The sequence below is a fragment of the Sminthopsis crassicaudata genome, chromosome 3 (genome assembly GCF_048593235.1).
Source record: "Sminthopsis crassicaudata isolate SCR6 chromosome 3, ASM4859323v1, whole genome shotgun sequence".
Classification (NCBI taxonomy): domain Eukaryota; kingdom Metazoa; phylum Chordata; class Mammalia; order Dasyuromorphia; family Dasyuridae; genus Sminthopsis; species Sminthopsis crassicaudata.
The window spans coordinates 449,028,983-449,053,170 of record NC_133619.1 but is presented as its reverse complement, the minus strand read 5'-3'; the positions used below and the strand labels follow the sequence as shown (position 1 = coordinate 449,053,170).

The following is a 24,188-nucleotide window of genomic DNA, read 5'->3' as shown; positions in this document are numbered from 1 at the left end:
TAATGGGGACATTTAGGGAGGTCGTGATTGAATATGCACAAATTCATCCTGTGTCATCTTCATACCCCCAAAATGACCCATTTTTGTTTGCATGTATTATTGTAGACACTCAATAAATATTGAAAAATACTGTATTAGCTGTATTCAAATGATCTATTAGTACTTGAACCATTTTCTCGACACCTTCAAAAAATATGACAATATTTTGCTGTGTATTCTGATGTAGGGCTTTTGTGCTCTGAGAAAAATAGAGAAGGATAATGGAATTGAAGAGAATGTGAAATGGAAAAACCAGACAGAATAGGAAAGAACAAACAGTAACAAAATAGGAAAGGGGAGGTATTGTAAAGGATTGCAGCTGGGCCTTTCAGCTAGGAAGCTGTAGCAGAATAGAAATTGCTCTTACCTGTTTATCTGTTCCAAAAAGAAAAGTGACTGTCAGGTGGTCATAATAGCACCCAATGTGAAGTAAATCAAATAGGAAACAACTAAAGCTTTTACCCCATTTTCTGATTTATTCATTTCAGGTGCAAGTAGAGCAAGGAAACTGAGAAGAGAACTGTTTTCTGGAAGCTTTTTATGGGCTTTGTTTGTCATTGTAGAACAGTGCAACCAGGACCAGGCATCAAAAAATAGAGGAAGAAGTTCTTTCCTTTATTTCAGGATCTCTGAAAATTGTTAAGGCCTTTTCTAGGAGCTGGACCATTAGTGTTTCTGATTACCTTCCTAGTAGCATAAAATTAAAATGAAGAAGAAAAGAAAATAATGCCTGAAAATTAACCTACTTTTTGTGAACTATTTAATATATTATTTATAGTATATTTGTATATACATATATATATATATTATTTACATATATATTTTATGTAAATATATACTATTTATACTACCATATACTATTTAATTGTCATAACAATTTCAAGGTAATCATTTTTTTAAGTTTCATAGTATTAAAATAGAGTGAAAAGTTAACTCAGACTATGAATTAGCAGGATATTTTTATAATAACTTCAGTGCTCCTCTTCTTTCTATCTATAAATCATGGGTCACAAAATCCAGCAACATCATGGTTCTTTTTTATTCTCTCCAATTACATCTAGATTTTGGTCAACTCTTAAGTCCCATATAAAACTCTTCACTGTTTTTTTTTAATTCTTTTTTAATGTCATTAAATTCTAATTTTTAGAGATGCTTTAACAAATGTACATTTTTAGCATGATAAAAAGATGACCACATCCCGAACTTTTGTCAAGAATAATGAAACTTTACTAATATATTGGATTGTGTATTTCTTTAGCTAGATACTTGAATTCTTAATGTGTGATAAGGGTCACTGCCTCTTCCCCCCCCCCCCAATCCAATTAATCAATCAGAGACTTGTCTTAGGAGAGGCAAAAAGAAATGTATTGCTTTCCCATGAGAAAGAACACTCCCAGTGTCAACTAAGAACAGGGTCAGCAAGGGAGTGCAAGAGTGAACACTTCTCAGCAGCACCCATCCCTTGGTTCTTCAGAGCTTCCGGAGAGAATTTTCCCCAGCAATAAAAACACAAAACAAATGTTTTCTCTACAGGTAGGGAGACCTGTAGTCTTGCCCTTCCTTCATCCGAATACACAAAGGGGGCTTCAACAGTGCAAAGCTAAGGGCAAAGAACAAAAAGGTTCCTGCCCTCACAAAACCCAATTCCTGCCCCTAAGGAGTTTGCATTTTACATTCTTTTGGGGGAAAAAAATCTCCACTCTGATCACCCACCATTGTCCCTGAGGGTCTCAGTTTTCTAATTTCAGTTTCATTTCTCCAATTCAATTTGTATCATTGTGGAAAACAAATAAATACTCATCCATTTCTCACATTAGGAACTTGCATGATTGTCTTGCACAATCACCTGCCCTGCCCTTCCTCTCAGGATTATTGCCATCTGTGAATGCCACATATAATTCTAATCACTCATTAGATTGTTTATGCCTTAAATTATTCTCATCTCCTCCTCTCCCTTTCAAACCTGTCCCATTCACTACAGAGAAACATGACTTCTTTTAACAGCTTTCGTTTTCTTCTCACATACTTCTTTACATATAAACTCATTCTTTTTACACAACACTTTTTAATGACTGGAAAAGTTTGACATTTTCTATCTGCCAATTTACTTTTTTTCCTTTCATTCAAAACACATTTTAGATCTTTCTTTGTTAAAGACACTTGCCCTGATAATGAATAAGCTCCTAGCGTTCCATCTTTTCAGACTCTTGAAATCAGTCCCCAATAATCTTTTGCTTGGTGATGCAAAGGTTCATCTGGGTTTTTGTTTGTTTGTTTTTGGTTTTTTCCCCCAGTGGAGTGGATGATACAGAAATAGGGTTGGGAGGAGGAAAGAAAGAGGATCACTGAAGAAAGGTCAGAAGGAACCAAAGATTAGTATGACAGCTGTGAAAGTTATGTGTTGAGGGGCAGTTTGAAGACACAGTGCATAGAGCACTGACCTGGTCCTGGAGTCAGAAAGATCTGAATTCAAATTCAAGACACTTAACACTTCCTAGCTGTGTGATCCTGGACAAGTCACTTAACCACAATTGCCTCTACACACAAAAGAAAGAAAGTTATGTGTTGAACTGATTATATGCTTGAAAAGAAAAACAAGCTGTAGATAAAAATAGAGATTCGCAGTTTCATGCTTATTCTTTTTATGTTCTACTTTGAATATGGAAATGCTCATTTGCTTGAGGTTTAAGTTCAGAATTTTTTAAAAAGATTCTTAAATTTTTAAAAAAGGCTCTTCAAATTTTGGGGTGTAATTTGCATTTCCTCATTAAGCACACTGAATTATTCTGGTTCAATATCATGCTTCCAATGTCATTGGTGACAGAATTTTTATAAGATTGGGCAATTTGTTCGGTTTTTTTGTCTATATGTATGTGATCTTAAAAGGACTGGATTATTTGGATCTTATACCAAGTTTTCTGAATTTTTAATTCCTCCTTCCATGAGGCAATATGACTCAATCTTCTATCATTTTCCTTAATGTTTCACAAATGAGTTTATAAACTAAACTAGTGTTTCCTTTGCCTTCCATGTTTTTTTTTTTTTCATGGCAAAAAAAAAATTCCTTTAAAACACAAATAAAATAAATATAATTTTATTCACCTGTAAACCTGTGAGGAGTGCCAGCACACATCATTCTATACAATATGTACCTGTGACATTCACTATTGTCAAGCAGTCTATTATGGCACAATATAGGTATCTAAATCTACAGAATCCAAAATAAAGCACACTTATCAGTTGAGGTATGACTTCTCCAAATATAAATATTTGAAAAATAGATCAAATAACTGATAAATAAACAAGTTGTTTATATATTTATTTGTGGGTAACAGATCCAATCTTACTTCCTTATTTTAAGATAAACATGGAAACCAGATAATGAAAGACATAGGCACATGTTTTGAAAATTGTTTTTGCCTCTTATGAAAAGGGTTATTTCCTCATCCTTAAATTTTTGTAGCAGAAGGGAATATGTCCATATTTTACTGTAAAACTGTTAATATACAGATTGCTACTCTTTATAAAATCTTGCTCTTTGTTTTAGAATGTTGATAGTACATCTGTAAAAGAAATTTGTCTGGCTGAACTACTCAGCTAAGATTATTCTATTGATATGAAATTCTATAATATTCATTTTACTAATTTATTTTTAAATTTTGATTTTTAATTTATGAAACAGAACAAGCATTTCCATAATGCAGTAGAAAAGTAAAAATATGATTGCACCTGAAGCTGCAAATCTATTATGTACAACTTGCTATTCCTTGTTGTATAACTAAATGATTACATTAATAAAATAGGGGAAGAGCAGACCAATGAATTAGGTATCTGATTAAAAAAACTAGAAAAAGAACAAGTTAAAAATCTCCAATTAAACCTTTTACTAATTCATCCTTTCTTTACTTATCCTAGGAATGACAGCAACATTTTCTGATTAATTCCAATAATGAGATAAAATCTCTCCCCTAATGCTTCCTTGTTGTATGGGCACAGATGAGTCACTTAAATTCAGTTTCCTCATCTGACAATGAGATTGAGAGTTGTGTGACTCTGAGAGGAGGGAGCTAGAAAAATCTGAGTTTAAATCCTTACTTTTACACCTACTGACTATTGATCCCAGTAAATCATTTAGTATCTTAGTGTCTCAGGTAACTCTCTAAAATTAGAAATGCTGATTTGTATCAATAGAGGTTATTCCTCATTCAGAAATTCCCCATATGATAAAAACCTAGTTTTAGTCTCATCCTTATAAATGACAATTATTGTTATGGAAGGAAGCAATGTATATCTGGCAAGGAATGAGAATTGATGATGAGAGGGAAAATGACAAATTGTCATTGGTTGCCATAGTGGGAAAAACCACTTATTTTAATTAATGAGTGAAAATTATTTTTATTCATTATCTCAATTGTGATCTGCTCTAAAAGACCCATTTGGGATTTTCCTGATAAAGATGCTGGAGTGGTTTGCCATTTTCTTCACCAGCTTTATTTGACAGATGAGGTTAAGGGATTTATTCAAAGTCAAACAGCTAATAAGTGTCTGAGGCTGGATTTAAATTCACACAAAAAGGAGTCTTTCTGATTCCACACCTGGCACTCTATCCACTATACTCCCTAGTTGCCTTAGTAAAAGTTACAGATGTAGATTTTGAATAGAAAAATAGACAGAAGACAGACAGTTGTTCATGCTGCTCACTTAATTCAATAATTTTACACTATGCATTTTATACCAAAGATACTAATTGATAACAGGAAATGTAATGTGAAATGATCTAGATTTCTCAAAAAGTCTTTATAAACATGTAGCTCTCCCAATATTCCCTTAATAAATTTTGAACTAAAATTCAAGTAATTACAATAGTATTGCCTGACATTAATTAAGGAAACTCTTCCCTGTTGATTTCTTTAAAACAAACAGTCTAGAATTTCTTATCTTTATTTAAACCACAGACATTAGACTCAGAAAACAATAGGTTAAGTTCCTGGGTTTGATAATGTATGCCAAACTGGGTGAGCAAAAAACACTGAGATCAGATTACAGATCAGTTTGAGCCAGAGTGTTCCAGATGGGCATAACATATAAAGGAAGGAACTTCCATGAAATTGAAAGCAAGATATTTTACATTGTTTTCAAAGAAAATGCATTCATTCAGAATCATTACATTTAGAAGAGGATATCCTGAAAATTTCTTTTTACTCATATACAGACGATGGTATTTTGGGTTAGTGTTTTATCTGGAAATATGTGTCAGTTCCTGCTTTAGTACTGCTGAAGTGCATCATAGAGAGAGGGATGTGCCCTGAATTTCCTTTTTAATACCTGATAAGGAAGAGGATGGATTAAAGTCCCTTTTCTGCTTTTTATATAATTGTCTTGTCCTTGGCCTCTATGCTATGTTGACAGCAAGCTTTGTTCTGACCATACTGTTTTATTCCCATAGTGTAGTTTTTCTTTTTCTTTTTTTAAATGAGGTTTGGACATAAAATCTTTGCTCAGAGATATTGTTCTGTGTTGAAACTATACTGATCAACATGGAAATAACTGTAGGGAATTGATTAGGTTAACTTGATTCTTCATATTAGACCATTTTAGGCAAAACAAAACAAAACAAAAACAAAAAAACCTGGTCAGCATAACACTCCCTTACCACTTTTGTGCGAATTCCAATTCCTTCCTTCATTCACCATGGGTATGATCTTTCTTTACATAATGCCTTCAATCTACTTTAGAAGAGATAAAAAGAAGCATATTTACCAAAGCTCTTTTCCTTCAAACACCATGTTATTAACTCAATTTGGGTTGTAGTAAAGCAGTGGATCCATGTGACTGGGACACAGTGGGAAGTTTTAAAAATTATGAAAGATTCTTTCTCATATATCCAGCGAGAAAATTCCTCTCTCACCTGCAACAATTCAGAAAATCTGTTCTTGGTCCTTATCCTTCTGAATTTCCTAGAATAACTTGTCCCACACTCTCTCAGTTCCCATGAATAATAATGAAACACAAACCTGAAGCTACTAGAATTGATCTCTTTACAGAAACAGACATTCGAAAACCAATTAAATGGGGATGTAAATAAACTTTAGGGAACTGAGATAAATTTTGGAATAGGAAATTATAACTTTGGGGGGAGAAGAATAAACAATAAGCACAAGAAATGTCATAGTTACCACCATTACTATCACTGTTATCTTCATCAGCATTATTTGTTCTTAGCAAACTCACATGGTACAGTTTCGGTTGTCTCAGCTCTTCATGGTTTCCCACTGTGATGGTGGCAGTAGGTCCTGAGCAACTAACTAAGTGGGACTGAGAGAGAAAGACTGAAGTATTGATGGAATTACTCCCTAAGGCAAGCAGGGAAGGGCATTAATGGGGATCAACTCAACTTTACAATCTCATTCCTTGGGGATGTTACAGATAGCTCTACCTTGCTCTATCTAGCCAATTAAGTCAAACCCCTGAGGTTAAATTTCCCCAATAAATTTGCCCATGGTTCACGCCATCTTTGCTGAATCTCTTTTAGGTTATAGCCCACCAAGCACTCTGCCTTTTGATGACTTTCCTCTCACTCCTTCTCCATGCCACATGATATCTCTCCTCTCATCCTCTTTCCCTTCCTTCCCCCTATCATGCCTCATGGTGCCTTTCTCCTTCTCAGAGCTAACTCTTTCAGAGTGCTAAACCCCTTTTAGGGATTTTCCAAATCTTTGTCATCTTTGAATTAGATTAAATTATGACTTTATTCAAGTCATTAATAAAAAGGTTAAAAGACAGAGAGCAAAGCAAAAAATCTTTATAAACATGTAGCTCTCCCAATATTCCCTTAATAAATTTTGAACTAAAATTCAAGTAATTACAATAGTATTGCCTGACATTAATTAAGGAAACTCTTCCCTGTTGATTTCTTTAAAACAAACAGTCTAGAATTTCTTATCTTTATTTAAACCACAGACATTAGACTCAGAAAACAATAGGCTAAGTTCCTAGGGTACTATACTGTCATGGTGGAACAAAACCATTAATGATTTTATTTTGAGTATAGCCATCTTTGTAAAAATTATATATATATATATATATGCATATATATATATATGCATATATGTATATATATATTAACTTAATAGTTTTATTTTTCAAATTACATGTAAAAGCAGCTAGGTGGTGCAGTGGATAGACCACCAGTCCTGAAGTCAAGAGGACTTGAGTTCAAATTTGACCTCAGACGCTTAACACTTCCTAGCTGTGTGGTCCTGGGCAAGTCACTTAACCCCAATTGCCTCAGCAAAAAACAAAACAAAACAAAAAATATTCCATCAAATTACATGTAAAGATAGTTTTCAACATTCATCTTTCTAAGATTTTGAGTTCCAAATTTTTTTCTCCCCTTCTCTTTTATCTTCCCCTTTCCCAAGACATCAAGCAATCTGATATGTTGTACATGTACAATAATTTTAAACATATTTCCATATTAATCATGTTGTGAAATAAAACCATGATAAAAGATGAAAACAACAAGAAAGAAAGAACAACAATAATAATAAAAAGGTGAAAATAGTACTTGTGCTTTGCATTCTGTCTCCACAATTCTTTCTCTGGATGTGGACAGCATTTTCCATCTTAAGACTATTGAAATTGTCTTGGATCACTGTATTGTAGAGAAGAGTTTATCAGAGTTGATCGGCACTCAATTTTGCTGTTACTGTATACTATTCTGGTTCTGTCAAAAGTGATATTTTAAAGCTATTTTTAAAAAGTTATTGAAACCATCCTCAGGACTTAAATGTCTCAAGGAACTCAACATTTAGGCCATTGATGTAGTTTTCTATTGCTAAAGGCACAAAAATTAGGACACAATCAGTCATCAGGCTTGTTCCTCAGATTTGTGAATATGGGCTATCATGGGCACCAAAGAGAGGCAGGAAAGATTCAACTGAAAGATTCCAACTGAATAAATGTTATATCCTTGATGAATATCCTTTCCCTGCTCTGAATTACCTTCTTTATGGCTAGGTAAACCTTCTTTTGTAAATTGTCATATGTTCTGTGATTGTCTCATTTCATTCTAATGTTGAAGTAACCAGAACTGTCTGAGTCAGGTCTGGCCTATGATATCATTCAATGAGTTCTGAATTAAACTAATTCTATAGACATCATCTATTTCAAATCTTTACAGAAATATTATGAGATCCTTTCCAAATTATTTTAAAAATCTAATAAAATTTTATCTAAAGAATTTGCTAGATTGCTTATTTAAGTGACTTTGTCATAAAGAGGAAATAAAATCAGAATAACCTGACCAATTCTTAATGAAGCCATTCTGGCCTTTTCTAATCATTGCTTTATGTTCTAACTGTTCATGATCTCTTTAATGATCTGTTCTATAATATACTTAGAGTTTAAGTCAAGCTCATTAGCCTATAGTTTTTCAGATGCGTACAGGGCTTCCATTTCTCTGATTCTTTTACTAGAGGATCTGTTTTCCATGATCTTTTGAATTCTACTGAGGTTAGCTTAGGGATCACTATTTTCAGCATTCAATGAATTAATTTATCTGGTCCTGGTAATTCAAATTCATAAAGAACAATCAGGCAATCTTTTATTATCTCTTTACTTATATAAAATATCAATTCCCTGTTAGCCTCTTTTGTTTCTACATTTCCAATCCAATGGTCACTCTTCTTGGTGAGAAAATAAGCAGTCTAAGAACTGAGCTCTTCTGCCTTTTCTCTTCTTCTTGCCATTGACCTGGCTACAGATCCAATGAGTTTTAGAACTCTTAGCTGAATTGTCTTGATTGATGAATATAAAAATTCAACTAGCCTGAATACCAATCCTGCTTATCCAGACCATCAGACTATATACCATATCATTCACTCCAGCCTTTTTTGCCATCCACACTGTCAATCTGTCCTTTCTCCTTTTTCTCTCCTTTTTCTGAATTCAATCAAATCAGTGCTATCCATGTTTTTAGAAATGTTAAAAAAGAATGTCAGTTGATTGTTCTGTGCATCAAATCACCAAGCCTATCACTCCTTAGATACTCTTTGAATACAACTCTGATAGATTGTCTCCCGATATTCTTTCCCTTTTAGAATGTAACCTCCTTGACTTAGGAACTGTCTTGCTTTTGCTATTTGAATTCCCAGTGCAGAGTATAGAACTTTGCACTATATATGGATTTAATCAATATTTTTATACTCATTTATTTGATTCCTGACTTCAATGTATTGCTTTTGTAATCTCAAAATACCCTTCATTTAGTTATGGAGGTTAAAATCCTTATAGATAGAACTTTCATTTTTTACTGTGATGGCCACATGAAAGGTTAAAGGTAAGTCCAACTCTTCCATTTTTACTCTAGCAAAAATGTAAAAATAGCTAATATAGAGCTAATATCAATATGGCATTTTTAGGCTTGTGAAGTAATTTATGAAAATTTCATTTGAATCTCACAACAATTCTGAAAGGTATCTGATACTATCACCTCCATATCTGATACTATCACTACCATGGGGAAGCTGAGAAAAATGAGGTTAAATGAATTGCATTATAGTCTCACATCTAGTAAATGTCTAAGGTCAAATTTGAACTCAGATTTTGATGATTACAGGTCCAGTGCTCCATGTACTGAGCACCCAGTTGCTCTTATTATAATATATTATAGGACTCATAATAAGAATAATAATTGGGGAGCTAAATATAATTCTTTTAGATTTGGACAAAATTAAAAAATTAAACATGAAAGAAGTGATGCCTCTAATAGAACTCTAATAGAATGTTAGAAATGGAAGTTTTGGGGCAACTAAGTGATGCAATAGATACAGCAACAGCCCTGAAGTTAGGGGGACCTGAGTTCAAATCTAACCTCACACATTAACACAACCCAGCTGTGTGACCATGGACAAGTCATTTAACCCATATTGCCTCAGGAAAGAAAGAAAGAAAGAAAGAAAGGAAGAAGGAAGAAGAAAGAAAGAAAGAAAGAAAGAAAGAAAGAAAGAAAGAAAGAAAGAAAGAAAGAAAGAAAGAAAAGAAAGAAAGAAAGAAAGAAAGAAAGAAAGAAAGAAAGAAAGAAAGAAAGAAAGAAAGAAAGAAAGAAAGAAAGAAAGAAAGAAAGAAAGAAAGAAAGAAAGAAAGAAAGAAAGAAAGAAAGAAAGAAAGAAAGAAAGAAAGAAAGAAAGAAAGAAAGAAAGAAGAAGAAAGGAAGAAAGAAAGGAAGAAAGAAAGGAAGAAAGAAAGGAAGAAAGAGGAAGGAAGGAAGGAAGGAAGGAAGGAAGGAAGGAAGGAAGGAAGGAAGGAAGGAAGGAAGGAAGGAAGGAAGAAAAAGAAATCAGTTTCCCTGGAGATTTCTGAATAGATATAGAGGCATATATAGATCTAAGAAATCTATAGCATTTTAAAAATAATTGAGCATAATTTTGACATAAAATTTATTGTTGTTGTTTCTCAGTTGTTTCAACCATATTTGATTCTTTGTGATCCCATGTGGGATTTTCTAGTTTCCTTTTCTAACTCATTTTATAGATGAGGAAATTGTGGGTTAAGGGACTTGCCTAGAGTCACAGAACTAGGAAGTTTCTGAGATCAGATTTTAATGCAGACCTTAGGCCCAGTGCTCTATCCATTCTTCTATCCATTAACAAATTTAGAATTTGTTGTTGAGTTATTTTTTTCAACTAGATAGCTAGTATTTAACACTGGATTTGAACTCATGAAGAGTTTTCCTGACTCTAGGCTCTCCTTGAGGGCAGGGAGACTATCTTTTAATTTTATCAGTTATTTATTTATTTATTTTTGTATCCCTAGCATTTATCACAGTGCCAAGAATAATAGGTTCTTAATAAAACATTTCTTGGTTGATTGGGCATGCAATTTTAAAAATAGAAAAGTAACAAATCAGAAAATTTCATTTAAAAAAAAATAGAAATCCTGGAAACCAAAGAAGTGATTAATTAATGATTAAAAAATTAATTAATGGTTAAAAAAAAACTCACTAAATAGACAAAACTAGGATATTTAAAAAAATAAAGCTGACAATAATAGGTAAATTATTTATCAATATTTTTAAAAGAGAAATTTCAAATCTCCAGTATCAAAATGAAAAATTATAATGAACAATAATTAAAAAGGAAATTATTAGGAAAAGTTTTGCTCAATTTTCAGTAAGCAGTAATTAAAGAGTATTTTTAAAATAAAAATGGGTGTATTAACAATAAATGAAATGGAGAATTAGAATGACCAAATTTCAGAAAAATAATTTAGGCAAATCATGAATGAACTCTTTAAAGGTGAAAGGAACCTCTGAACTATGTAGATTTAAAGTAAATTTTATCAAGCATTCCAGGAACAATTATTCTCAATATTAAATAAATTTTATGTGAAAGGAGAAAGTGAACGGGTATTCTCAAATTATTCTACCATGCAAAGTAGGTCTTGGTATCTAAATGAGGGAGAGACAAAAGAGAAAGATAGACCAATATCACCACTGAATATTGCTACAAAAGAATACTGAATAAGAAATTATCAAAAGTTCTACAGCTACATATTAAAAAGGTTACACACTATGGCCAGATTTGATTTACATCAAAAATGAGTTGCTATTAATATTAAGAAAATTATAAACATAATAGGCCATAAAAGTAATAAAAAATAAAAGCACATGATATAAATTTGAAAAAAATACGGCATCTATTTTTTTGTGAAACCTTTAAAAATGTAGTAGAAATGGACCATTCATTTTTATAAATATTGTCTATCTAAAACAAATGCTCATAATTGCCCATAATAGAGAAACACTAGAAACCTATGAAATAAGATCAGGGGTAAAAGATATTTATTTTAAAAAAGTTTTTTAAAATAAATAGATGTTTATTATGAATGAACTGCGAAAGCTATCCAGTGTTCTAAAGAGTGAGTGAAGGTCAGCTGTGTGCCCAAGGCCCAAGTTTTTTTCTCCAGAAATCACGTGGTTTACAAAGTATAGGATGATATAGCTCTTTTCTTGTGAGACTAAGGTAGGGCCACCTCGACATTAAAACTTCCACATTGAAAAAACAAAACAAAACAAAACCTTCCACATAAGGTAAGTTAGTAATACTAAAAATGAGCTTGGGTTAGAAGTTTTTCCTCACTTAGAATTAGAATGTGAGGTCATTTGTCCTGATTAATCAGGGCAAAGGTCCATCGTATAGGGAGTTTTACCCCAGACCTGTATATAATCCTTGTGTGTGTTTGCCTCTACTTACCTGACTGCTTGGTGGATAATATAATAAAAATTATAAAAGCGATAATACTATCTAAATAAATTTACTTATTCAGTGTCATACCAATCAAACTACCAAAGGTTCATTCTGTAGACACAGCAAAAATAACAAAATTCACTTTGAAAGAACAAGGCCAATAATTTTAAGGAAATACATGAAAAATATAGGAAGGAAGAGGAACTAGATTTCAAGCTATAAAGCAATAATCATCAAAATTATTGAAAAATAGAAAAGTTCATCAATGGTACAAATTGGGAAATAATACAAATGCATTTAATAACGTAGTGTCTGATAACCCCAAAGACCCCACCTAATGAGGATAAGCACTATTCACCAAAAACTTCTACTACTATTAGAATGCTTAAGTAGAAATTAGGTTTAGACCAGCATTCCAAATCACACATATCTACAATAAATACTATACACCATCATTAAAATAAATTGCAAATGGATAAAATGACTTATAAATTATATCACTGACATAAAATCACTGACACATCATGATGTAAAATATTACATCATTGTTTAAAATGAGAAAAGAGACAACTTTTACAACTATGGATAAGGAAAAGTTCTTGACCCAAAAAAGATTAGAAAAGATCATAGGAAATAAAACAAACCATTTTGATTACACAAAGTAAAATCTTTTACACCAACAAAATCAATGAATCTAAAATTAGAAGAATTTTTAACTGGAGAAAGTATTTGAAATTTTCTAATAAATGTATTATATCTAAGAAAAACAGGGAACTGACATATAAAAAATAAGACAAATAAATGATAAAAATCAATGATCAGGTAGTTTGTGGGGTTTTTTTTTGAGCTTCTTTATTTTTTATTTTTTTTATTTTTTTTCCTGAGACTGGGGTTAAGTGACTTGCCCAGGATCACACAGCTAGGAAAAGTGTCTGAGACCACATTTGAACTCAGGTCCTTGTGTTCCAAAATTTTCCCTGCCTTCTCCCACCCCCTCCCTTAGACAGTAAGTAATCCAATATATGTTAAACATGTGCAATTCTTCTATACATATTTTAAGAATTATGCTACACAAGAAAAAATCAGATCAAAAAGGGAAAAGTAAAAAGTTCAGAGGAAACAGAAAAATGGGATAGTTAGGAAAATTTGACACATTTCAAACCAATGTTCTGAAATTATATACTTAAAATATGAAATTGTATAAGTTTTATGTATAATTTTTATGAATAAATTTTATATATAATTCCTTTAGTACTTTTATATGAAAATGAATATGTATTTGGTCGAATTTAGAATAATGAAATGAAATAGCTAGTCTTTTGTAAGTTCTTAAATCATCATAATTTTTAAAATACTCTCAAATTGGGCCTGGGGAGTTACAAAATCCATAATCCCTCTTATGGGGGGAGGCTCATGTTGACCGGACCTAGGAGTTCTGAGCTGCAATGAGTTAACCCAAAGAGATGTTTGAACTAAATTTGAAGAAAGATAAGGAGCTCCTGGGAATGGGGAGGGAGGGCTACTCTGTGTGTGTGTGTGTGTGTGTGTGTGTGTGTGTGTAATGGATGTTGCCTAAGGCCTGAAAATTTCAAACTCATCAAAAGAGCATTTAACTTGTAAATGGAGAAAAAAAGAAAGATAATAAAAGAAAAGAAAAAGAAAAAAAGCTGTAGGCCTATTTTAGTTTCACTTCTGTCTTTAAATTCTTCTTACTCAAATTCCTTATAAAATTATTTTAGAAATACAATTGGGGGGGTGGGTAGAGAGGTGGGGCGGAGAGGTGGGGCAGCTAGGTGGTAAAGTGGATAGCTCACCAGCCCTGAAGTCAGGAGGACCTGAGTTCAAATTTGACCTCAGACACTTAACACTTCCTAGCTGTGTTAACTTAACACTTGCCTAGCTGGGCAAGTTACTTAACCCCAATTGCCTCACAAAAAAATGGGGAAAAAAAATTGATAAGTCTGAAACAGATTAAAAGTGGTTGTGAAAGCTGCTAACCCTACAACAAAATAATCAAACTAATTATTTTGCAAACTTCTCAGTGTTGCTAATATTTCCTGCCTTCTCTTCCATTTTCGAAAACCATCAGGCTAATCTCTAAATAAACATCTTTCCAACTTAAAAATTTCTCTTTAAAGTATAAATACTGGATTTGCCTTCAGTCTCTCCACCTCTATAGAAATAAATGTGTCCAAGACATATTTTTCTTTTTTTTAACCTCTTTATTAGTTTTATTTATTTTTTATTGTAGCTTTTTATTTACAAGATATATACATGGGTGATTTTTTTGCATTGACAATTGCAAAACCTTTTGTTCCAATTTTCCCCTTCCTTCCCTCCACCCCCTCCCCCAGATGGCAGGTAGACCAATACATGTTAAATATGTTAAAGTATATGTTCAATACAATATATGTGTACAAGGACACATGTTTTTAAAGATCAGGTGCAACTAGATCAGTTGTGAAGTTGTTTCAGTCACATTTGTGATTTCTCATTTACTTTAGCAGGTAACAGGAGTAACTAAGAGCAACCTAACTTCCATTTTCTTAATACATACAGAACAAACGACTTTATTAGGCAGGCTTGAAGGTCCAGCAATTTAAGAAAAGTTTAAAATATGAGAAATCTACCTTTAACTTCTGTAGAATTCAGAAATATAACACATTCTGAAGGCTATTCTTAATAAAGTTATGGATAGAATGGCTTTCCTGTCAGGAAATTTAAACTCAAATACTTCCTTCTCTACTGAGCAATGGAATGTTTTTGAGATACTTAATCTTTAATTTTTCCATTGGTAAAACTTGTGATAGAGGTCTGGGAAAAGGAAAGTTAATATCTGTCCCCCAGTTTCCTTACTCCATAGGCATTATGGGAATAAATGCAGTAACATACACAAAAACACTTTAAAAAGAAAGGTCCATCATGAATCCGATTATTTTTCCCCCATTGGGTCTCCTTGGCAGCATGAAAAGTGTTCTTGGAGTCAGGAGAGCTAGAGTTTGAATAGCACATGTGACACTTAATAGCTGTGTGACATAAGTGAGTCATTTAACTTTTATCGGCTTCATTTTATAATAGCTTTTTATTTTTCAAAATACATGCAAAGATAGTTTTCAACATTCACCCTTGCAAAAACTTGTGTTCCAAAATTTTTCCCTCCCTCCCTCACTCCCATCTCCCCTAGACAGCAAAACATATGATTTCCACATTTATCATATATCAGCTTCATTTTAAATGGGAATTTGTAAAATTCCTCATCTGTAAAATAGGAATAATAATGCCTGTATCTTAAATGGTTATTGCTCAAATGAAACAATTTATTTTTACAAAATGGAAAGCTCAAAATCAATGTCAACACTCATTGAACAACCTTGTTAGACACCTTCTCACTATAGATACTAGGACTTGAGCTTTCCATTGAGCTCAGGGTGGTTTAATTTTCATTTAGGCTGGATTGAAATGAGTGGGAGGTCAGTGTAATTGCTGCATAAATTCTATGTTAAGTCAGACCTAGCAGTTTTGTTAATTTCTAGAATACTATATGACTAGAAGACATTTGCAATTATGTTCCTTCTGCCATCTGGTGGACTATGTCTTTAACTACAATAAGCTGAATAATTGTGAATGAATTCATTGGATTCAAACTGGAAGAGCTAAATGAGTTTTTATTCACCAAAAGTCCCTCTATCCCAGATCTCCAGAATCCAATCTAATTATGAAACTATATTGTCCAAAACAGTGAGTGAGAAAATGAACAATCATGTGTATCATGTATATCAACATCCAAGCCAATTACATACATCACATAGACTGAATATTGCTTCACTATGGATTGACAAAGCCCTCTGATTCTATAGGAGAAGGCTGATGACTTTGTGCAATTCTGCCCCACTTATATTTAAATATCTGTCCACTAATTTCTTTACTCCATAGGTACTATGGGAACAAATGCAGGAGCATAAAAAAACTATTTAAAAAAAAATCTAGTTCAGTTTTGCCTATCTGGAGGTTGTAATCCCCATGGGTCATCTTCTTAAATCCAAAAGTGTCAAATAAGTGAGGCAGGAAATAGGGATTGTTAACCGTATTATAAGGGTCCTGATATGTTGGCCACATTTATAAAACAGCTAGAGATGTGGATTTGGGAGGCATCTGCATAGAAGTAATTACCTCCTGGGAACTGATGATATCACCATTGGAGAGAATGTGGATAGATAAAGAGATCTCAAGATAGAACCTGGGGCCTGGGAGGAACATTGTGTAGAGAGCTCAGTGGTCTTGTCAGGTAGGAAAAGAACTAAGAAAAACTACCACTGAAACCCAAAGAGGAAAGCTTTGCTATATCTGATACCAAAAGTTCAAACAGATTGAGAAAAACAAAATCTGGGAAAAGAATTTTTAGATTTAGTAATAAAGAGATCATTCCTGACTTTGGAGATGGCAATTTCACTGTTGTAATGGAAGCTAGATTATATGGGGTTAAGTACTGGGAGATGAGAAAGTAGAGATAAAGATTATAGATAGCTTTTAGAGTATGCATTATATTCTCCTATTAAAATTTGAGCTCCATAAGAGCAGGGACTATCTTATTTTCCTATTTATATTCCTAGTGCTCAGCACATAGCAAATTCTTAATAGATTTTCATGATGACAATCTAAGATAGAGCTAAATAAAGAGTATTTTGAGAAAAGTATATGGGAAATCTGGACAGAAATAAGGAAAGTTTGGAAAATTGGGGAAAAGATAGGAAGATAAGGGGGTAAAAGTAGGGAGGATGGGGAGTATGGAGAATATGTGGAGGGATGATAGGGAATAAAGCCCCAGAGGAAAGAGGAAGGGAAATGACTCCACAATGCTATTACAAAAAATATGTAGAATGTTAATGACATATATTGATTAAAAATGATAATTGTGCTTTTTCTCAGAGAATTGAAAAAAATTCCCATTAAAACCATACTTCTCACAAGTAACTTTCTTTATTGTAAAGCAGAGGTGCAAAACACTCTATTTGAGTGCTACAACATGCCTGAGTGTAGGGAACATATTAAAATGAGCTGTCAATGTTCTTCTAATATGTTCATATAGAAATATAAAAAGAAATATTCAAACATATGTAGTTTTATAAATGTGGCCAGCATATCAGGACCCTTATAATACAATTAACAGTCCCTATTTCCTGCTTCACTTATTTGACACTTTTGGATTTAAGAAGACTTTTCTGTTACTGTTAGGGCATAGCAAAGCAACTTGAGGCTATATATAATGCTAATAGGCTCATAAAAATCACAGGAATAGACCATGAAAACTTGATAACCAATATCTCTAGGAGTTACATTTTTCTTAGTGGATTTTCCTGTTCATCTGCCTTTCATTTTCCACCAAGTTTCACACCTTTGGATTTCTGGACTTTGAAACGTGTTCATTCAGAAAGGTCACTTCAACCTTGTAAATCATATACCCAAGGTACACTCCCTGGGGCCCTCTTATCTGCTTGGAGGGTTCCTCTCAGAGCCTTCATTTAGGAGGGCCCCAGGCCAGGCAACTCTTTATTTTCCATTAGGCTGAATTTCCCTGAACTTGTGGTACCTTCCCTCTTTTCTTCTTCTCCCATTTTATGTTGTTTTCCCCATTAACATGTAAACTCCTCCGGCAATATGGAACTGTGCCCAAATGGCTATTAAATTATGCATTTCCTTTGGTTCAATAGTGTCTATATTGGACTTGTATCCCAAAGAGATCTTAAAAAAGGGAAAAGGACCCATATCTACAAAAATGTTTGTGGCAGCCCTTTTGTAGTGGCAAAAAATTAGAAACTGAGTGGATGCCCATCAATTGGAGAATGACTGAATAAATTGTGTTATATGAATGTAATGGAATATTATTGTCCTATAAGAAGCAATCAGCAGTACAATTTCAGAGAGGCCTGGAGAGACTTACATGAATTGATGTTAAGTGAAATGAGTAGAACCAGGAGATCATTGTATATGGCAATAGCAAGATTATACAATGATCAATTCTGATGGACACATCTCTTTTCAACAGTGAAGTGATTCAGGATAGTTCCAATGGACTTGTGATGGAGAAAGCCATTTGCACCCAGATAGAGAATTGTGGGCACTGAGTGTGGATCACAACACAGTATTTCACTCTTTTTGTTGTTGTTTGCTTGCACCTTGTTTTCTTTCTCAATTTTTTTCCTTTTTAATCTAATTTTTCTTTTGCCTCATGATAATTGTGGAAATATGTATAGAGAAAGTTCTTTCCTGTGTATATGAACAATCTCAACTGCTTTAAAATTTTAGAGTTTTTGCAGGGGCAGTTAGATGGATAGAGTAGCAGCCCTGAAGTCAGGAGGACCTGAGTTCAAATCTGCCCTCAGACACTTAATATTTTCTAGCTTTGTGACTCTAGGCAAGTCACTTAACCCCAATTGCCTCAGCAAGAAAAAAAAAAGTTTTTGGAGAAGAGTCTATGACAATTGGGGATGTAATCATCAGACCATTATTTGCAAATGGGATTATTAGGGGGACTCTAGTAGTCACAGGAAATCTCTCTTTGATTTGGACTTTACATTAGATCTCCACCACCTTTGGGAAGAATCCACCTCCCCATTTACCCTTGTAAAATATGTCCTCAATTTATGTGTAGATGAGTCTCAAAAAGATTTTATGTGGGCAGTAGAATAGGTATATGGGTAAGAAGTAACAGATATTCTTTTTTCGTCTTTTTAGTATTAACAAGTTTCGAAAATGCCTTTGACATCTCCTTATATTTTAAGATTCCTTGTATGTTGGTTTCTCAACCTTTCTACTTAATAAAAATTTATTAAGCACCTATTATGTGCAGAACACTATGCTAAGCACTGGAGTACAAAAAGAAAGAAAGGAAAGAAGAAAAGAAAAGAAAAGAAAAGAAAAGAAAAGAAAAGAAAAGAAGAGAAAAGAAAAGAAAAGAAAAGAAGAGAAGAGAAGAGAAAAGAAAAGAAAAGAAAAGAAAGAAGAAAGGAAGGAAGGAAGGAAGGAAGAAAGAAAGAAGAAAGAAGAAAGAAAGAAAGAAAGAAAGAAAGAAAGAAAGAAAGAAAGAAAGAAAGAAAGAAAGAAAGAAAGAAGGAAAGAAAGAAAGAAAGAAAGAAAGAAAGAAAGAAAGAAAGAAAGAAAGAAAGAAAGAAAGAAAGAAAGAAAGAGAGAAAGAAAGAGAGAGAGAAGAAAGAAAGAAAGAAAGAAAGAAAGAAAGAAAGAAAGAAAGAAAGAGAGGAAGAAAGAAAGAAAGAGGAAGAAAGAAAGAAAGAAAAGAAAGCAAGGAAGGAAGGAAGGAAGGAAGGAAGGAAGGAAGGAAGGAAGGAAGGAAGGAAGGAAGGAAGGAAGGAAGAAAAAGAAAGAAAGAGAGAGAAAAAAAGAAAGAGAGAAAGAAAGAGGAAGAAAGAAAGAGAGGGAGGGAGGGAGAGAGAAAAGGAGGGAGGGAGGGAGAGAGAAAAGGAGGGCGAGAGGGAGAAAGGAGGGAAGAAAGGAAAGGAGGGAGGAAAGGAGGGAAGGAAGGAAAAGTCCCTTCCCTTATGGAATTTATTGTGTTGTTCATCCTTCATTTCTGAAGAGGACCAATGACATCATAGGATAATATCTTGACTTGCATGTGAATTAGATTTAAGTGAGATGAAATTGTACAAAATACGAAATTGTACAAAATCATTAGTCTTATTCTTCCAAGGTCATTCCAGTTTCAATGCAGAACCAGTCAAGATGACTATCAATGGCACAGGTTGTAATAGATGACCTTGGTATTTTCAATTTCCAACCAAGCTCTAAGCATTTCACAGCACCTGCTTCAGTGCTTTATGACCATGGGAACAAATTGTACTCATCTACCCATTCTGTCAGGGTAACATGCTTGGGCTCATCCCCTCTAAACTTATCAATGGATATGAATGAAGCCTGCCAGTTATCCTCAAACTAGTTTAAAGCATCTCCTGAAACAGTTTTACCCAGATGTGTCTGCTGCATATGCTACAACTTCTTGGAGTGACAGTTAAGAGTTAGGTGATGGGGAACCCCAAAGATGGATGATTATCTCTGATACTCAGCAAACTCTTACATCAGAGATGCTAGTCCTTCATGATTGTCCCATAAACCCTTCAAGTAATTTACAGACTAAAAAGGGAAGACAACACAAAAGGAAGCTGGAAAGTTGAGAGAATTATCAGGAATTGTATCTTGGAGTCCAAACTAAGCAAAGCTGCTAATGGAAAGTGGAATTAGCTAGAAAGTTTAGATCCCATCTATCTATAAAGGAAAGCTTAGGCAGAAAGTTACTGCTCCTTCCTTCAGCCTTGTAGAAGTACAATACAATCATTGATGAACTCTGAAAAGAGTAAAAGATATCATCAAGAAATTATAAGCTAGGAAGAAAGAATGACCTGGGTATATAACAAGAATAAAGGATGGTAGGTAAGCAACTATACTGTTTTACCCAAACCTTCCTAATGTCAGGAGAAAATGAGGAAGGCTTCTGTCCCTTGTCATAAACATAACAGAGGAACATAAAGAGAATGGGCTATGATCAACATCATTTGGAAAAATTCCTGAGTCAAGATCCCACATCCATTTGAATATTTCTCCATCCAGATTTTAAATATCTGGAGTTGCTTATGGCCAAGTGCCATCTAGAAGAGGAGGCAGAGTATCCAGCCTCTATATATCTACTCCAGCAAAAATCTGAAATTCATGCCACATCTTATAGTCATCCATGAGAAACTACAGTAAGTAATTTCTTCTTCTTTAGACCTGCACAAAAAACCGGAAGTCCATGAGCAAAAGCAGTAAAGATGGTCTCAGTGCACACAAACTGCCAGCCTCCTAGGCTGTAGCCAGGAAATACTTGCCTCCATGGCTCTATGCTCTTATATCACAAAGGAAGAGGGAAAACCCTATGGGAGTCATAAATGTCTAGAACAGAGAACCTGGAATTCCTAAATAGGTGCAATAACCAGTGCAGAGTATCAGTGTGATCATTCTAGGCTAGTCCAGACCCAGAGGCTTCAAGGTCCCTAAGGTTTTGTTCTGAGACAACATAAAGAACTTTGAAGAACCACAATTCTGAATCTCAAAGATCCATGGTCACATATCTCTGGGAGGTGAAGGTCAGCACAAGATCTTAGGTGATTTAGGGCGAGACTAAGCAGGGCCAACCACCCAAATGAAGAGACAGCATCAGTCTTCGGAACTAAAGTTGGAAAGTTGAGCAAAATCAAAGAAAACAAAAATCAGTTTCAGCTATTATTTGAGAAATAACTTTTTTACAACTACAATAACAGTGAAAAAAGTAGATTTTTCATAAGGACTATATGAAGATCAAGAAGAAATGAAAGAAGAGATTAAGAAAATGAAATAAAAGCTCTGGAGAAAAGAAGTAGGAAAGAAGTACTATATAAATAATAAGAAGAAAAAATGGATAACTTCAGCTAAGTAATGTGCTTTCTGAAAAAAGGAATAGATCAAACAGAATTACCACTAATTTTAGAACAAAATCAAATTGTCTCACAAAAATATTTTTATGTAAAGAACAACTAACTGCAAAAATGGTCAAAGAAAGGAAATTTAAGAATAATTGAACTCCATGAAAGCCATTTTTAAAATAAACCCTATTATATTTCATATAACCATAAATGAGAACTATTATTAGACTCTATTAGAACAAGAAAATATAATCTATTAGAATGAGAAAGCAAAAATATGAAGAATCTTTGAATTATCTTCTTAAAGGGATCTTAAATGAAAAAATATCATTACCAACATCCAGAAAATCATCAAAGAAAAAATACTCTAGGATAAAGTATAGTTAAGAAAAAATAGTTCAAGTAGTAAGGAACAACAATCAGACTAATATAAAACCTAGAGGCTTCCACTATAAACAAGAGAAGATCTTGGAATATAATATTACCAAACAAAAAAACAAAAGCTTAACCTGCAAAACTGAATATAATGCCACAGAGGAAATAGAATCAAATATTTTCAAGAATTTCTGATGAAAAGATCAGAATTAAGTAGGAAATATAAACATAATAGTCAAGAAAAATCTAGAAAGAATAACTTTATTTGAACAATTGAAAGTGGCTGTTTGATAAAGTAGTGTTAACATTCTAATTATGGAAAAAAAAAACAAGGGTTCCTTCAGAACCTTAATGTTCTCAAAGACTGTTGAAGTTAAAATAAGAAAAATAGAAATGCTAGAGGGGAAATTGCTTCTTTGCTGATAATTTTAATATAGGAGAGTAAAGGGTAAAATAAAATATAAATGTGAAAAAGAAGAAGAATGGATTAGAATTTGCTGTTTTTCATAATTGGAGGTAGTGAAGAATACATAAATATGGAGGAAAGGATAGACTGAATGGGTATTAAATGGCCTCTTTTATTTGAAATTGGCAAAAAAATAAATAAAATAAAATAAATAAATAATAAATAAATAATTAAATATATATATATATATATATATATATATATATATGTATATATATATATATATGTAGTGAGCTCTGTAGGAAGTTAATATTCAATACTCGAACCTTTTTGCCTGAGAAATTTTACATGACCCTGGGTGTGGAAGTATATAAATTAAGCTAATTATAACCTGGGAACAGATTGCTAGACTCTTGGATACATTAGGACACATGTCCCCTTAATTCTTGTAGGAAAAAGAAATAGGGCGAGATACTTGGAAACTAGTAGGAGATCAACTGTGTGAACACTAAAACGATAAAGGTCCTCATTCAATTTCCACGGAAGCATTCTATATATGCAACATAATACAATTGGCCTTAAACAATCTTGCAAGTTATAGAAAAGGAAAAGTTTTAGAAACAGCCAGATGAGGAAATGTGAGGAAAAAGAGGAAGACAAAGAACAGTTTAATGACCATATTAGAGGGCATGGGGACTTAAATGAGGTTCAAGGGCATAGTGATTATGGCTCTCATGAGGCAGCTTCAACCCCGCCTAGGGAGCAGATTATTGACATGCCCTCATCAACTCCACTTTCCAGGATGGAGGGAGGAGGAGTAGTGGGAGGAGTAGTGGGAGGCGCAGTGACACCAGCAGCACCTCCCCCCAGCAATCACCCCCTCCTATGACTAGATTGCAAAAGGAAGTACTTAAAGCCACAGAGGAAGGGAAGGATATAGGTGATTCAAAACTGCAAATATATCTGGTGATTCAACAGTTTAACTCTTCAGGTCAAGAAAGTAGAAGATACACTCCTTTTGATATAGAAATCCTCAAAAGGCTTGCTCTCTTTATGGGGCTGCATCAGTTTATGTTAAGATGTTATTACAGAATTTGGCTTATGAAGTTTTAACCTCTGGGGACTAAAAATCTATAGCAAGGATATGCTTAGAACCTGGCCAAAACTTGTGTGGCTTTCTGAATATAGTGAGCTCTGTAGGATACAAGCCCAACAAAATAGTTATAGTGGAGTTAATACTCAGTTACCTGTGACCAACTAACAGGTGCAGATTCTTATGCAGACATTTTAGTACAGATTAATTACTCCTTAGCAGCATATGAGCAAATTGCTGCTGTTGCTATCAAAGCACGGGCTTCTCTCCCCAATAAAAACGACAAGGGAGAGACCTTCACAAAAGTTGTAAAAGGGCCAATGAACCCTTTGCTGATTTTGTGGGACATTTGCAGACAGCTGTCATAGGAACTAATGACGAAAATGCAATAACAGACACTTTGGTAAGGCAACTTGCTAAAGAAAATGCCAATGAGGTTTGTAGGAGGATTATACTAGGACTACATAGGGATGCTCCTTTAGAGGCGATCATAAGATGCTGTGCCACAGTGGGCACAAATACTTTTTATAGCCAGGCTATGGTGCAGACTTCCCAAGATCCCAACATGGGAAGAGAGG

At 33.8% G+C, this 24,188-nt stretch overlaps 1 long non-coding RNA gene across 3 annotated transcripts in view; it reads right to left on the bottom strand.

Annotated features, from left to right (window-relative positions):
* Positions 1–495: 495 nt before the first annotated feature.
* The window catches only part of LOC141562916 (uncharacterized), a 74,945-nt gene continuing 51,252 nt past the window's right edge, over positions 496–24,188 (bottom strand). Inside the window, exons 4-7 of one of the 3 annotated variants that reach the window (XR_012488281.1) lie at positions 7,607–7,693; positions 6,216–6,344; positions 5,693–5,768; positions 496–726 (exon numbers count right to left, since the gene is read on the bottom strand). This is a non-coding gene — a long non-coding RNA (uncharacterized LOC141562916). The remainder of the gene's footprint in view (positions 727–5,692; positions 5,769–6,215; positions 6,345–7,606; positions 7,694–24,188) is intronic. The other 2 variants (XR_012488280.1, XR_012488279.1) reach the window with 2 other exon arrangements.